This window comes from Callorhinus ursinus, unplaced genomic scaffold (assembly GCF_003265705.2).
Source record: "Callorhinus ursinus isolate GAN/ISIS: 27379988/994484 unplaced genomic scaffold, GSC_fseal_2.0 scaffold11, whole genome shotgun sequence".
Taxonomy (NCBI): domain Eukaryota; kingdom Metazoa; phylum Chordata; class Mammalia; order Carnivora; family Otariidae; genus Callorhinus; species Callorhinus ursinus.
Genome location: NW_027397073.1, coordinates 34,021,999 through 34,037,201, shown reverse-complemented (window position 1 = coordinate 34,037,201; position 15,203 = coordinate 34,021,999). Strand labels below are relative to the sequence as shown.

General features: G+C 38.8%; 2 long non-coding RNA genes across 3 annotated transcripts in view; one reads left to right on the top strand and one right to left on the bottom strand.

The window, feature by feature from the left end:
- Positions 1-13,600, bottom strand: part of LOC141373678 (uncharacterized) — a 46,182-nt gene extending 32,582 nt beyond the window's left edge. The window contains exon 1 of the long non-coding RNA XR_012379919.1: positions 13,502-13,600. This is a non-coding gene — a long non-coding RNA (uncharacterized lncRNA). The remainder of the gene's footprint in view (positions 1-13,501) is intronic.
- LOC141373677 (uncharacterized) overlaps positions 12,994-15,203 on the top strand; it is a 156,809-nt gene continuing 154,599 nt past the window's right edge. For both annotated transcript variants that reach the window (XR_012379918.1, XR_012379917.1), the window contains exon 1: positions 12,994-13,289. This is a non-coding gene — a long non-coding RNA (uncharacterized lncRNA). The remainder of the gene's footprint in view (positions 13,290-15,203) is intronic.

The window sequence follows — 15,203 nt, the reverse complement described above, 5'->3', positions numbered from 1 at the left end:
TAATGAAAGATTTTTTTCTTATATTTAGCACATAAACTTATTTATATATAAAAACACAGACACACACACACACTCCTATGTTATAGCCTCTTAACACAGGACCATACATATTCACTCAAGAAGACAAATCTATTCTCCCCTTGGGAAAGTCAGACCAATGCACACCCTTTTTTTTTTCATTTTCCCATTAATTTTAATTACAGAAATGGAATGTATTATATTACCTTTAAAACTGCATATCATGGATGCATGCTGAGATCCCTTTCAAAATGCATTTCAAACAATTCAATTTCTAAGGTCTGTGTTAAAGGAGATAGGAAGGAACTGACACTATATAGTTTACATATCTGCATTTTAATATGCGTTTTCTTAAAAACCTCCCCTCTAACAAATTACATCTTTTGAATCCTTTAAATAAATACTTTTGGGGTTTGTGTCCTAGGGGAGGACCCTGCTTGGCTAGAAAGACAACAGACCAAAAGCACCAGGCCTTACTGTCAGCTTTCTAACCTTCCCCAGTGTTTGCAAAGTATTGGGCTATTTCTGAACCAGTATTTTGGTAGGATCCAAATGTCATCAGCTGGGAAATGTGTTATTCACCTTCCCTTCCCTGTTCCTGAACACCTTGTCCTGCAGCATAGATTTCTTCAGCACAGGCAGAAAATACAAAATGCGTAAGTCCTAGTAATCATACAGAGAGGAAGGGCTCCATTTGCATACCCTTCATAATTCAATTTAATTTTTTTTTTTGTCAAGAGTTCTGAATGCTTTGTGTTTGCTTTAATCAGAATGTTGACATTTACACTGAAGCCAATTTCTCTTTTTCTCCTCCGTGTTTTGTTTAACCACGACAAGTGACAGCAAACTGGAAAGAACAGACTTTTTAAATTGGCTCCTTGCCCAGAATGCATCATTTCTCTTGTAGCTTTTCCCCCCTTCCTATGCATCGCAAGACGAAATGTGAAAACATACTCTACGAACACAAGAGTGAGGTGGTAGTGCTTTTAGATAAAGATTTGTGTTGTATTTTAAAACTAGATTACTGTACAGTTTCAAGCTATTAGCAGGAACCTATTACATCGTGGCTCTGGGTCCTTGGAGAGATATGCTTAGTATATTTCAGTAATTCAAGGCAAATAGTAAACTACATATGAAAATATTTAATAGCAAAAGCATCAACTGCTGAAGGCTGCAGGAAGCAATGAGCAAACATGGCACCTGCCATTAACTCTTTCCAACAATATTTTCTCTGATCTTTTCCTGTCATGCCCCAAATGGTGGAGGGAAGCACCAATGTGAAAACGAATATCTGGATGTCAGCCATTCAGAAAAGCCTCAGTGTAACAAAACACCCTGTCTCCTTAGCAGAACATGCTATTTTTGGGTTTCACACTTGATGTCGAGCAGTTCTATGAGAATGTAGCTTATATTTGAATTAGAATTTGTCTATATATTTGATCTGATGGTTTAAACCAAAACTAAATTTACAAATGGCTTTTATCAAACACAGAAAAAAAAAGTAGCACCAAAGACCCACCTGGCTGAAATAAAATGTACCCCTTTATGAAATTTAATTCTGTCTCAACAAAAGGACAGCAAACAGGAAAAGACTGGGTTTCAAATAATGAACTAATAAATTCCTCTCATATAGTGTAATTTGAGGAGACAAAAACCCCTTCAATAAATCCCTGAAAATATGTCTTCTTCCTGTGTTACCAGAAATCTGAACAAATAAATTTCAGAGAATTAACTGAAGGGAATCAAAAGCTCTAATGAGAGAGTAATGTACTTTTCCTGACTTTCTACTGCTTACCGATGTGTGAGATCCCACACGATGGCCATCAGAAAGTAGTCATGCAGAAAACAAGTCACCTGCACAGTAATCTTCAAACTCTGGAAGATGATTTCTTACTGTGAATTCATTTTAATTGCTCAGGAACATCATACTCTTAACTATAAAAGCACAGAATAGAACAAAAAATAATAGCTTTACATCTTAGTAAGCTCAGCATTGTTACAGGAAACGTTTTTCCCCCCAATTAGATCTGTGTGTATGTGTAAGTGAATTTGGTCATGATGTAAAAAATACTATTGGTTAGCAGTTGAAAAAAGTTTCAAAAACACTAATAATGCAAGCATACCCAATTATACCTAACATGTCCACCTGCTATTGTGCCTCAGAATTCACCACTGCAATTTGTTGAAAATGAGAGGAAGTCTATTCCTAAACACTAAATATGAGTTTACCAAATACTTCTCTTGCCATCAGAGGTTCCTGGAAGAACATAAGATCTCTTGGTACTTTAGCTAAAACATGAAATAGTCCCTGGTATATGCAAAATAAGAAATGAGTGAATAGCTGCTAATATGGAGGACAGATAAGAAAGGGAAGGTAACAGTAAAAGAAAATCATCCCAAATGTTACCAGTCGCTAACAAGGAATCTGTTAAATGTCTGTGAAAGGGCTATGAGGTTAATATGACTGGAGGGAGAGAGGCCACAGTCAATTTACAAACAGGATTTTGAGAAATTATTTCAGGCTAAGGGTGGAATATATTAGTTTTCTAGGGCTGTCATAACAAAGTACCATAAACTGGGTGGCTTAAAACAACAGAAATTCATTCTTTTACAGTTTGGGAGGCTGGAAAAAAATTAGGGTGTCAGCAGGACCATGCTCTCTCCAAAGACTCTAGGGAAGAATCTGTTCCATGCCATTCTCTTAGTTTATGGTATTCCTGGCATTCCTTGGCTTATAGATCCATCAGTTTAATCTCTGCTTCCATTGTCACAGGGCTTTCACACTGTGTTCCTGTGTCTGTTTCTATTCTCTTCTTTTAAGGATACTAGTCATATTGAATTAGGACCCACCCTAATGGTTTTATATCCATTTTATTACATCCTTAAAGCCCCTATTTCCAAATAAGGTCACATTCAAAGATATCAGGGGTTACAACTTCAACATATTTTTTCAGGGACACAATTCAACCCATAACAGGGGGATTGATTAAAATATTTTCATACCTAACCATTTTCTGAGACGAAGAGGAGAAGGAGGAGATGGAGGAGGGAGCAGGAGGAATACAGACAGTTGTGTATTTACAATGAAAATTATCCGTCAACATGAAAGCCGTATGCAAGACTGTGAAAAACAAATGTATTCTGAGAATGGAAGTCTAGGTAATGCAGAGCTAAACAAGTAAGAATGGGAAAAAAAGTATTTTAAATAAAATGTTTGAAATCATCTGACTGTTTACAAAGAAATGGAGAGTTATTACAGCAAGAACTGAAAGAAGAAAGAAACCTAGAGAGGTGAGATTGGTATTTGAGGTTGATCTTCTTCTCAGGGTATCTGCCACTTCTAGAAGAGGAACTAGAAGGCTGAGAGGCTAAAATCTTGAAAATTGTTTATGATGGACTCAGGGAGCTTAGGATAATTGGAATTCAAAGCCTACCAATAGAGTCCCTGGTAAATTATGCCCACCAAAACTTTCAGTTGAATTCCCAAGTGCTTCAACCTAGGAATAGGAAGTGAACAGAATAGCAATTGGGGATATTAGAGTTCAGCTTTAAATCACCTTAATGCCTGGTTAGATTAAGGTGCTGTAGGATTGTTAGTTCTGCTACGACCTGCCAGAAGTGAATGTAAAACTCCACGGAAGATGGAAACATAATCCATGGTTTCAGTAATCTCTAAATTTTATAGGCACAGCATCAAGCACTCAATGGAAAATAACCAGGTATAAAAAAACGCAAGAAAATGTGATTGAAAAATAAGAAACAATGTACAACAAAAGATCCATAAATGATCAACACAATGGAGTTATTACACATAAATTTTAAAATGGTTAAATACAGTAGGTTCAAAGAAATAAAAGGAAAGATGAAGAACTTAGGCAGACAAGAAGAAACTATGAAAAATAAATGTACATTTTAATTAAAAGAAATGAAAATTAGTTAAGTATTCTACAGATGGAAAAGAAACTAGGGAACTAGAATAGATAAAAAATATTCAGAGACAAAAACAATATAGAACGTTTTAATAAAAAGGTAACAGACACTGAAGTCATAAAGAATACAGCAAAAAAGTTCTAATAGAAGTGAAATTTGAGACCCACAGGAGGGGGGGAATGTTTAAAGAGATCATAGTTAAGAATTTTCCAAATTGGTGAAAAACATTAATGTACATATTCTAAAAATGCAACAAACCCTAAATTGGATTAATAAAACAAAATCCTACTTAGATACATCACAGTAAAATGGCTTAAAAAGAAACACAAAAAGAGAATCTTAAAAGCAGGAAGGGTGGAAAGAAAGGATATATTTTCTTGAAAAGAGCAACAATAAACACTAAGACTAAAAAGAAATGTTGTCTACGGAACAATGGAAACCAGGAAGAAGACTGCAGTCATGTCATTAAAGTATTAAAACAAACAAGCAAACAAACACAAAACCTGCTAAACTAGAGTTCTATAACCAACTAAAACATATGTTAAGAACGCATTAAATTTAAATGGAATAAATACCCCATATGAGACAAAAGATTTTCAAACTGAACAAAAAAAGGCCCATTTTACAAAATACATATTAAAACATAAATAAGAAAATGTTAATATTAAAAGTAGAAAATTATGGCATGGAAATACTAAGAGAATTGTTATAACTATAGTACTACAGATGAAGTAATTTTAAAAAAGCATTACTAGAGATACAAAACAATCCTTCATAATGATTACGTGTATGTGTGTGTATACTCATATACAGAGAAAGGTTTAATATACCAAATCATAGTATGTTTCTTCTACCCTGAGAAGAAAATAAATTCTACTGAAAGAACAAATGATGAAAAATATCAGAAAAAAAAAAAAACAAAATAGAAATTTGAAAAGAATATTAACAAAGTTCACCTAAAGAGCATGTATAAAATACAAAAAATGCAGAATAAAAAAAAATATTTTTAGAAACACTGGGGAAAAATTAATCGAAATTATACAGTAGGTGGCAAAGTGAGTCTCAACAAAATTCAGAGGATTAAAATCAGACTAAATTTATTCCTCTGACAACAGGGTAATTAACCTAGAAATTAATTTAAAAATAGACAGTTAAAATAAATAAATAAGTCTTCATGTAATGGAAGTTTAGTAATATACTTTTAAGTAATCCAAAATCAAAGACAAAGTCACCATGGTATTTAGAAAGTATCTTCAACTGAATAACAATGAAAAATGGACATATCAAAATTTGTGAGATGCATCATAAGCCATGATTAGAAGAAATTTATAGCTTTCAGTTATTATATTTGAAAGGGGAAAAAAGCTAAAATCTAATAATTTAAGCATCCATCTTAGAAAAGTAGTTAAATTAAACTGAGAAAATACAGAATGAGGCAAATATTAAAGATAGAATAGCAATTAATAAAATGAGAAACAGATATGAAATAGAGAACATCAACAAAAATAAAAGTTAATTCTTTAAAAATTAAAAAAAAACATACCAGTGAAATAGATTAAGAAAAAAGAAGAAAATGCACAAATACCCAATATCAGAGTTGTAACTCAAAACTTCAAACTACAGATCCTACAGAAATCACAAAGATCATAAGAAGATATGATAAGCACTTTTAAACAAATTTCTGGGGCACCTGCATGGCTGAGTCAGTTAAGCCACTGACTCTTACAGTTTAGGCTCAGGTCATGACCTGATGGTATGATGGGCTGGGCTCGTGCTCAGCGGGGCGTCTGCTTTAGATTCTCTCCCCTGCCCCTCCACCCTCACCACATGCTCTCTCTCAATTAAATAAATCTTTAAAAGAAAACCCAAATTTCAAAATTTAGAATACTTAGAAAAACACAGTAAACCAAAAGACATTCAGAAAGTATAAATACTCTCATAAGCATTAAAATAATGGAATCTGTAATTTAAAATCTTCCACAAAGAATAATCCAGGCCCAGTTGACTTCACCTTGAAATCTATCAAAGATTTAAACAGAAATAACATCAATCTTACAAAAAAATGAGTTCAAAGGGAAGACTTCAGCCATGAGGAAGCGAAGAACTTGAAAAATCCTTATCCAAATAAGCAGTGGTAAAAATAGAAAAACTTTATTTAGAAATCCACCATATTTTAGAAATCAACTAAAGGCATACTACAAATTGAGAGATGTTTATTTAAGAACAGTAGGAGTCTCTGGAGTTTTAGCCTGAGATTGCTTCCTTCTATTAACTCCATCAACATAGAAATTCAAGTATGGCAGGGAAAGCTGTGAAAACCAGCAGCTTCCCCGCTAAAAGAGGCTAACAGGAAATGGAACAGAAAGAAGAACCCCACACCCAGAGGCATTGTGGAAAACAAAATTAATCTCATTGTCAAATAAATGGAGAAGACCAATGTCCTTGCATGTAGCCTGAGTTTGGGGCCAGAAACACAATGATAGAATAGCCAGAATTTTAATATGGAGTGCTAGGAAATGAGAGCCATCCAAGGCCTTGAAAAACACTCATATATTTCTGGCAGTCTGGAATGCTCACACATGTGCAAGCCTGCAAAATCTCAGAAGAGAAAGAAGATGGCCCTTGCTATTTATAAGTTGCTTGCTGAATGCAAGGGCTTATGCATGTGTAGATGAGACATCACAAGGCCCTGCAGAAAGTAAAAGCTGGGGAAGATTTCTAAAGTGCCTGAACACTGAATGACTTCCAAATAAAACTCAGCTCTCTAGGCAAAGGACCGAAGTCTTATTTGTTCAATGTGTTTGAGCACAACCCTTGACCAATCATTAGCTGACTACAAAACTATGTTTATCCATGAATTATATCTAGAAAGATAGGCTTAAAAATGAAAATGAGGAAAAAAGGAGAATTTGGTAATTGAAGACTCTGGGATAAGGAGGATCTACAGAATGAGTCCAGGAAAATCATTAAACAAACAAAACAGCAACAAACAAAAAGCAGCAACAATAAGAATTCTGGAAATGGGGAACAGGAATCTACAATTGTTACAGTATATTATGTAAAGTGTCCAGTTTTCATAAAAAAATTTATAAGACATGCAAGGAAACTGGTCTTTATGTAGATTTGAATTTTTGACCTGTATACTTTTCTTCTCTTGAAGAATTATATTAATATTTCTTGTAAGGCAGGTCTACTGGTGATAAATTCCTTTAGTTTTTGTTTGAGAAAGTCTTTATTACTCTTTCAATTTTGAAAGATAATTTCACTAGATGGTGTTTTTATTTCTTTTTTTTTCTTTTAGTACTAGTGTCATCATTTTACAAATTTGAGTGAAGTAGGTAAAACTTAGCTCTTTTTATGTTCCTTTATACCTTATACTATTACAGGAGTATAATATGTAAGTATTTTCTCTACATACATTTAAAACCGCACTGGATAGTGTTACAATAGTTACTTTAACCAATTTCAGAAGTTTACTTATGATATGTCTTACATCTTGGCATGGATTTCTTTGGGATTAACCTCTAGGATTCACTGAGCTTCTTCAATCTGCAAGTTTGTGTTCCTTTCCAAATCTGTGAAAATTTCAGTCTTTATTTCTTCAAATACTTTTTCAGTCATGCCATATTTCTCCTCTACTTCCAGAACTCTGATGACATAAATGTTAGATCTTTGTTGAGATTTTGTTTTCATTTGCTTCAAGTATGTTTTCCCTTGCTGAAGAATTTTTGTAATGGCTGCTTTAAAATCTCTGCAGATCATTCTAATATCTCTATCATCTCAGCATATTTTTTCATTCAATGTGAGATCTTCCTCATTTTGGTATGACTAGTGAGTTTTGATTAAAACAGAGACCTTCTTTGTCTTATGTTGAGACTATTTAACCTTCCTATTTAAACCTTTTTGTTTTATCTGGCTTTTTTTCTTTTTTTTCCACACCATTCCAGCAGGGGAAGGGTGGTGCTGCCTTCTCAACTCCCAGGTGGAGGTAAAAGTCCCCTGTAGCCTACATTAACAACTGAGGGAAGGTGCTCTTCATTACAGACTGCTGGGATGCGTGTTGCTCTTCACAGATAATGTGTGTAGAAGTGGGTATGGCCTTGTTTATTGCTCAGCAATGGTCAGTGTCTTCACTCTCTGCTAGGCCTGCTTTGGCCTCATCTCATCCTGAAATGAGGGGTGTATTATTAAAGTCGAGTGGAGGTGGAAGTCCAGCCTCTTCATGTGGTGTCAAGTGATACCACTGGCAGGGATGCTCATTCCAAGCCAGCCACAGGGCATAAAAGTCCAAGCTCTTTACTTGATCTTCTCTGACACCACCTCAGAAGGAGTTTTAGGGCTCCTTGTTACAGTCTCATGAGGTTGGAATGTAGGTTTCCCACTCAGGCTTTGCTGACCTGGGTGGAGATTCAACAATAGTTTTGGTTGATTTGTTTCTGTGGCATTTGGCTGGAGTACAGCACTTACTGTCTGAAAGTTTCCTTTCTTGCTAGGTTTCCCTTTTTTTGCTCCTTTGGCTAAATAGAGCAAGCTTTTGTTGGGACATTTCTGTGTGTGTGTCTGCACCTGTTGGTATTTATGACTTGTTAGTTTCTTCAGCACCCAAGTCTAGAATGCATGAGGCAAAAATAGAAAATTGAGGCAACTCACTGTTCTATTGTTACTCAAGTCCTGAATTTCTTAATCTGTATATCTTAGCCTCTCTACATTTCAGAACCATCTTATGCTTACTATATTTAAAATGTCCATAGTTATTAGTCACACTTGGCAGGAATAAAAGGAAAAAGTATGTCTACTCTAACTTCCTGGAAGTAGAAATCCTCCTGGTCTTTTTGTTGTTGTTGTTCCTCAAATAAACCAACCTTGTATCTCTCTCATGGATTTCTATTTGATACTTTTTCTACCTAAAACTCTCTTTTCCACATCTTTATAGGGATGGACTTGTATCTCAGCTTAAATGTGACCTTCTTGGATGACCATAATGGATCAAGCAATCTATCTTTTACAATGCCAGTCTTCACAACATCCCACTGTTTAATTTTATTCATACTGATTAAAATGATACTTTCATGTTAGGTTTCTTTTTTCTTTTTTGGTACCTATTTCTGGTCACTGGAATATAAAATTCATGAAGGCAGAAACCTGGTCTATGTTGATAACTACTGTCTCTACATATTTCTAAAATATGTAGAGACACAGAGTAAACATTCAACAGAGATTTGATATATTTGAATGAATGATACAATTGTTTTCATCTTACATTTTCCTGAGTTAGTCTCTCATCATGATGAAGAAGAAATGTATTTCATCACATCAATAATAGGAACTCCTCTTTGCCTTTCTTGATAATCCAAAGTTACTGGCAAGCAGGAGCAAAGGCCTGAGTGACAGGCTTATGGTTTTGTGGTTACATCCTGAGGATAATTAACTCTCCTAGGCCAGCTGTGACCCCTGCTGGGCGTCAGCCTGTGCCTAACATGATGACAGAACTGGCCCCAAATGAGCCACTACACTTGAGGCTCTGTAGAGACTCCTGAGATTTTAATGAACCTAAGGCCCTGCCAAATATGAAAACTAAGGCCGAATTTAGGGACCGATTGATTCCCTAGAGAGCCCTGCAAATGATGTGAATTTTAGAGAGCAGATTCTGTGGTCCCTCTTGCTAGTTTGAGTGATTCCCAGCAGTGATAATATAGCCCTTTCATACTTTCTTGCATTTTTTTTTCATATTTCAGTATTTTGCCATGTCTGAGTTCAACAAATAGAAACTTATTATTTCAGTTTTAGGCTTTTCTCACCTTTTAAAATGCAAATACTTCAGGGAAGGGGAACAGCTGGTCAGTCATTTTGATCTGAATGTAATGAGTTTATTAGAGCCAGTCTGGAGAGGGAATTCTGACACAGTGCATACCATGTATTCCACAAACATGGCTCTCCTATAAAGCTTGCCAGTACTGGAACATTTCCCTACAGAATTTCTCATACATGTAGCAATGTGGTAACTCTAACATGCAGATAGAAGGCATAGCATGGGACATGAGTAACTGGATCTCAGAAGAAACTTCCACTATAGGTAACTGAGTTATTTTTTGAGAGGTGCAGGGACCCTAAATCTTAATCTCATTGGGTTTCACATAATGAATGGCCAATGAGTCCAATGAAAATCTTGCTTAAAATCTTATCATTTTAGGTAGCAAAGTCCTATCACTTAAGTATCAGATTCATTGCTATAAATAAAATAAAAATGGACATTGCAGCTGAGAATGACATGGTAAGAGATAAAATTAGATTGCTTAGACAGGGATGGCTACCCAAAAAAGCTGATACTTGAACTAAGATCCAAGGCCATTCCTATGAAGATGCAGGAAGGCAGAGAAAATAGCAAATAGAAATCCATGAGGTAGAAACCAGTTTAGTCTGTCAGAAGAATGAAATGAAAGGATAAGAATGTTGAAGGTAGGACTTTTTAGACTTGTATGATCCTGAAGCTGTATTTTCCAAAAATAATAAGTGCAAATGAGTATTTGGAAGGATAAGTGAACAGACAATAACAGAGGGGTAAAATCTTGATTATAAGAAGTCCCAATTTGGAGTTTTGTGAACGTCATTGCTACTACGAATATTAAATATTTTTGTGCTTAAAAATGATTATTTACAAAAATATATATATATATTTACTTAAATAACTCCTGAACAGAAAATCAGAATGATAGCTAAGGTTAGGAGCCATATCTATGATCTTTGGCTCTGGAAATTTAAAACAGAGTGTAGATCTCTGCTTTAACCAATGAAAATGGGCAAACCTAATTTTTGTGGGGAAGAAAATTAAAATATCAATAAAAATAACTTTGATTTAAAATTAACTCCCTTTTCCTTACTTTTAAGTCTTATTTCCTTGATAGGCGACCAGCTAGATGCTCTTCATCACTCTCTTAACCTGGAACTCTATCACAGGTACAAACCACAGATGGCTTTCCGTATCACAACAGTGTAGAAACACTTGCCTCCAAGCCCTTAGATGGGGCACCAAAAGGTAACTACATGAGACACTTCAGTTTATGGGGAAGGAGATAAGACAACAATGTGAAAACTTCTCTATAATTAGCCTAACCAATTGATGGATGGCTGCTGAAGGATTTAAGTATCCTTTTCCATTTGCTGAGTATGGAAGAGGGAATAAACATTTGTCTAAATGCCCGTCTGATGGAGCTTTTCCATCTTAATAAAAATATTGAGGTCCAAAAAATGGCAATTTTTTAAACAGACGAAAACATACTCTTCCAAGTGTTATTATTATAAGATTTATGTTAGGACCTAGAAAGTAACAGGAGAATAAGGCCCACATTACACTCCCATCTCCTTCTCAATCAGAGAGACTGGGTAAGCAGGAATCAATCCAGCCTGAGCCTTATGGGCTCCCAGGCATCCTAGAAGCGCTAGTACAGGGATGTAATAGCAGGATACACAAGACACTGTGCAAAGTCAGTGCAGGGAGGTCCTCCCACTCAGTTGGCATATCTTGAGCTCTATGGTAGGTACTGGCAGCCTGAGAGGACAGCCCAGAAATTGAGGATCAGGGATATTGATTCAAAAGTAATGGGCCACAGAGGAGTAGTAAAGCCAATGCCAGGCAATTGTTCCTTCAGTGGAGCTTTTACATGATACACAGATAAGTCATTATGTACAATATAGGAGACCAACCACTATCTGTTCCTCTCTCACCCTATCTTTTCTCCGTCCCTCCACTCAGCCATAATGCATTTGTAGAGGTTGCTGGAGTCAGCAGGAATGAAGGGGGATTACTTCCAATGAAGACATTCAGCCAACACTAAGTCCTAAAATAGCCCAAGTATTGAAGAAAGAGTAGAATAATATAGGATTTATATGCTTATGTTTGGGGCACATAAAGCAGCGGCTTGAGCTAAATCTGTGATAAGGTCAGTAAGTATCAAAAAGCAAGAGCAACCATGCTTGGTAGGATAAAAGACATGGTACTATCTCCTCAATCTGGGTTTCTGTGAATGGACACATGAGTCAGGAGACACCTTTCTTGTCTTTGTTGCACAAAGGAAGCCTTCAGTCAGAGAGGCTTCTGGATCTACTCTCCATGCTCCCTACCCTCTCCAGAGATCAGACTGGCTTAAAGCCCTAGCCTTCTAATGAAATGTTTGGTCTTTCTGGTGACCAGCCCCATCCTGAATCATCTCATCACTTCATATAAACTCAGGTGTGATCCAAGGGGCTCAGGAATAACAAAGACACTTTATCACTCCAGAAATTCCAAGGATTTAGAGTCTCCCTCCCAGAAACCAGTAACAAAAGCCAATTTCTTTATTACATAACAAACTGAAAGAGAGAAAAGCGAGCAAATGCCTAGATCTGCTGATCCAGGACCCACTTCCGTATCAGGGATTACAAGAGATCCAAGTCATTCCTGGCCAAGTTTACCAAGAAGTTAAAGATAAAAAACAAGTAAATATTAATGGTTCGAAAGATTTGTTCTGGTGCATTTTGTCCCATAAGGTCCCACGGCCTTGAATTTGCAAATTTAAGCCGCCATTCTCATTGCATCAGACTTACTTGAAAAACACCGTATTATTTGTGCCGACTTCTTTTTTGTTCCCATTATGTTCTCGCATTTAGTAAGTGTTCTTCATATTTTCACAATCATCCTAAAAAGTTAGTGTAACAGAGTAGGTAGATAATTCTTCGTGGTATTATGTTAATTGTCTAAAATCATACAGGTGGTGAACAGCAAACTTGAGCCACACTACTACTAAAAGTTCAGGGTTTGTTTCCTGAAACACTTCAAGTCTGTGTCTCCTCACCTGATTTCAGGCCAAGTTTAGGTAGCCTCCCCTTTTTTTTTTTTTTACTTTAGTCTCTAATCTTTAAAATGGGAAGCAATTAACGACCGTGCAGATACAAACCACAGCGCTGGACGTAAAACCCGGGATCCGGACGTAAAACCAAACATAAACCCGGGCAGGAGGTAAAACCAAGATCCCAAACGTGAAACCAGAGCCTCAGGAGTGAAACCCCGGCCCAGCCGCAAAACCAAGGCCCAGTCGCAAACTACAGCCACAGAAGCAAAACCAACGTCTCAGGAGTAAAACACAGGGCCCCGATTCAAGCTGGGACCCAGACAGAAACCGGCTCGCAGGCACGAAACTCACAAGTAAAACCTGGCAACTCTGGCCGAGCCGTCTGGGGAGCCCCGCCAGGAACGCCCCGCCAGGGACACGGCCCTGGAGCGGGAACAGCCAAGGACTCCGGACCTGTGAGCCCCACAGCTGCCCTCAGTTGCAGCTCTGCCAGCAGACACCACCCACCGCCGCCTGGTGAGTCCCCCGGGGTTGGGGTCTGGGGGAGAGAGCTGGGGTCTCAGGCGCTAGCCCGGGTTTGCAGAGCCAGAGGTTTGGAGGCTCATCCCTCAGGCGCAGGTCTTAAAAGCTGGGGGGCCCGAGTGGGCTGCAAGCCTTGCCTCTCAGGGCCTCAGTTCCCTCCTGCCGCAGCCGCAGGGCTCGCCGCCACACCTGGCGCCCGCTCCTACCTGCTTCCCGGCGCCCTCAGGCAGCTCGCAGGGCCTCCCGGCCACGTCGTTCCACGCAGAGCTGAGGCCTCTTGGCCGCAGCGCCGCCATCTTGAGCCGCAGCCGCGGAAGTGGGTCGGAGCCCGGGTCTGGTGCCCGGCGCGGGGCCGCTGCAGAGAGGACAGGGGCAAGGCGTTGTGGTCAGGCCCTTGCGGAGTCCTGGCATTCTCATGCTCCGGGTGCTCCCGATTTTCTTCCCTAATGTTGGATTGTGTATCGGAGTAGTAAAAGGGGGGGCAAACCTTAGGAGGATGAGCCTGCGGGCAGCAGAGGGCCTTGAGCCCCCTGGAAACTAAAGGGGGCCTCGAGGTGCAGTTTAACGGTGTACTGAAGAAATAATCTCCAAAGAAGAGTCTCTGAGAAATGTCTATACTATCATAGTTTTATCAAGTGAAAACTGTCTTACAATATGATCGTATTAGGGGGCGCCTGAGTGGCTCAGTCGTTAAGCGTCTGCCTTCGGCTCGGGTCATGATCCCGGGGTCCTGGGATCGAGCCCCGCATCGGGCTCCCTGCTCAGCGGGAAGCCTGCCTCTCCCTCTCCTACTCCCTGCCGCCCGCGTTCCCGACAACAGTATGATCCTATTATGAATCTTTTTCTGAAGGTTCTTAGATAAACCAAATAATATTTTTGATCTGGATCTCTTACAATAGGAACCACTATTTATTGGTAATAGAGCAAAACCCATGTAATAAGGACCAGTAGAATTTTAGCAGGTGGAGAGCGGGGGTCAGGCTGCCCTTTCACAGCTGTTATCTGCCACAGGAACACTGTATGTCGAAGAATCGGGGACCAGCCCATTTGGGTACTTGCTATGGGACAGCCTCTGCACATAACACACTTTCACCCTGTACAACCTCCCTGACGCTGCTCCGAAGTAGATGTGAGCCTGCATTAAAAGTCTTGAGGAAACAGAGATTCCAGGGTTCTGAGTCGTTTGCCTGAGATCACCCAATTACCGGGAGATAGATAAAGTCTGCGTGGGGATCTTCACCTAAGTGCCTTCACCTAGAGGCCACTGTGATAAGGTTCCCTGATGCAGCTTAGAAGTCACCCTCTCCTGCTGGGACACGTGGCTTGTGAATCCGTTTTTATGGATCCTGTTCCATTTGGTCTATTTTGAAGTGTTTCCTAATGGATACTTCTTTGTTACTGATGAGTATCATTGCTGTGGTGTATTTGAAACTTTTTTTTTTTAAAGATTTTATTTATTTATTTGAGAGAGAGAGAGAATGAGAGATAGAGAGCATGAGAGGGAAGAGGGTCAGAGGGAGAAGCAGACTCCCCGCTGAGCAGGGAGCCTGATGCGGGGACTCGATCCCGGGACTCCAGGATCATGACCTGAGCCGAAGGCAGTCGCTTTAACCAACTGAGCCACCCAGGCGCCCCTATTTGAAACTTTTTAAAAGGCAATGCCTGAGGGCCCCTGGGTGGCTCAGGTCATGATCCCAGGGTCCTGGGATCGAGGCCCACATCGGGCTCCTGGCTCAGCAGGAAGTCTGCTTCTCCCTTTCCCTCTGCCTCTTTGCCAGCTCATGCTCTCTCTCTCTGTTGTCTCTGTGTCTCAGATGAATAAGTAAATAAAAAGAAAGGTAATACCTGGAGGATTGGAAGATGGAAAGATGGGAATGAAATAGCTGAGAAGAAGATAGCTGAGCTGCA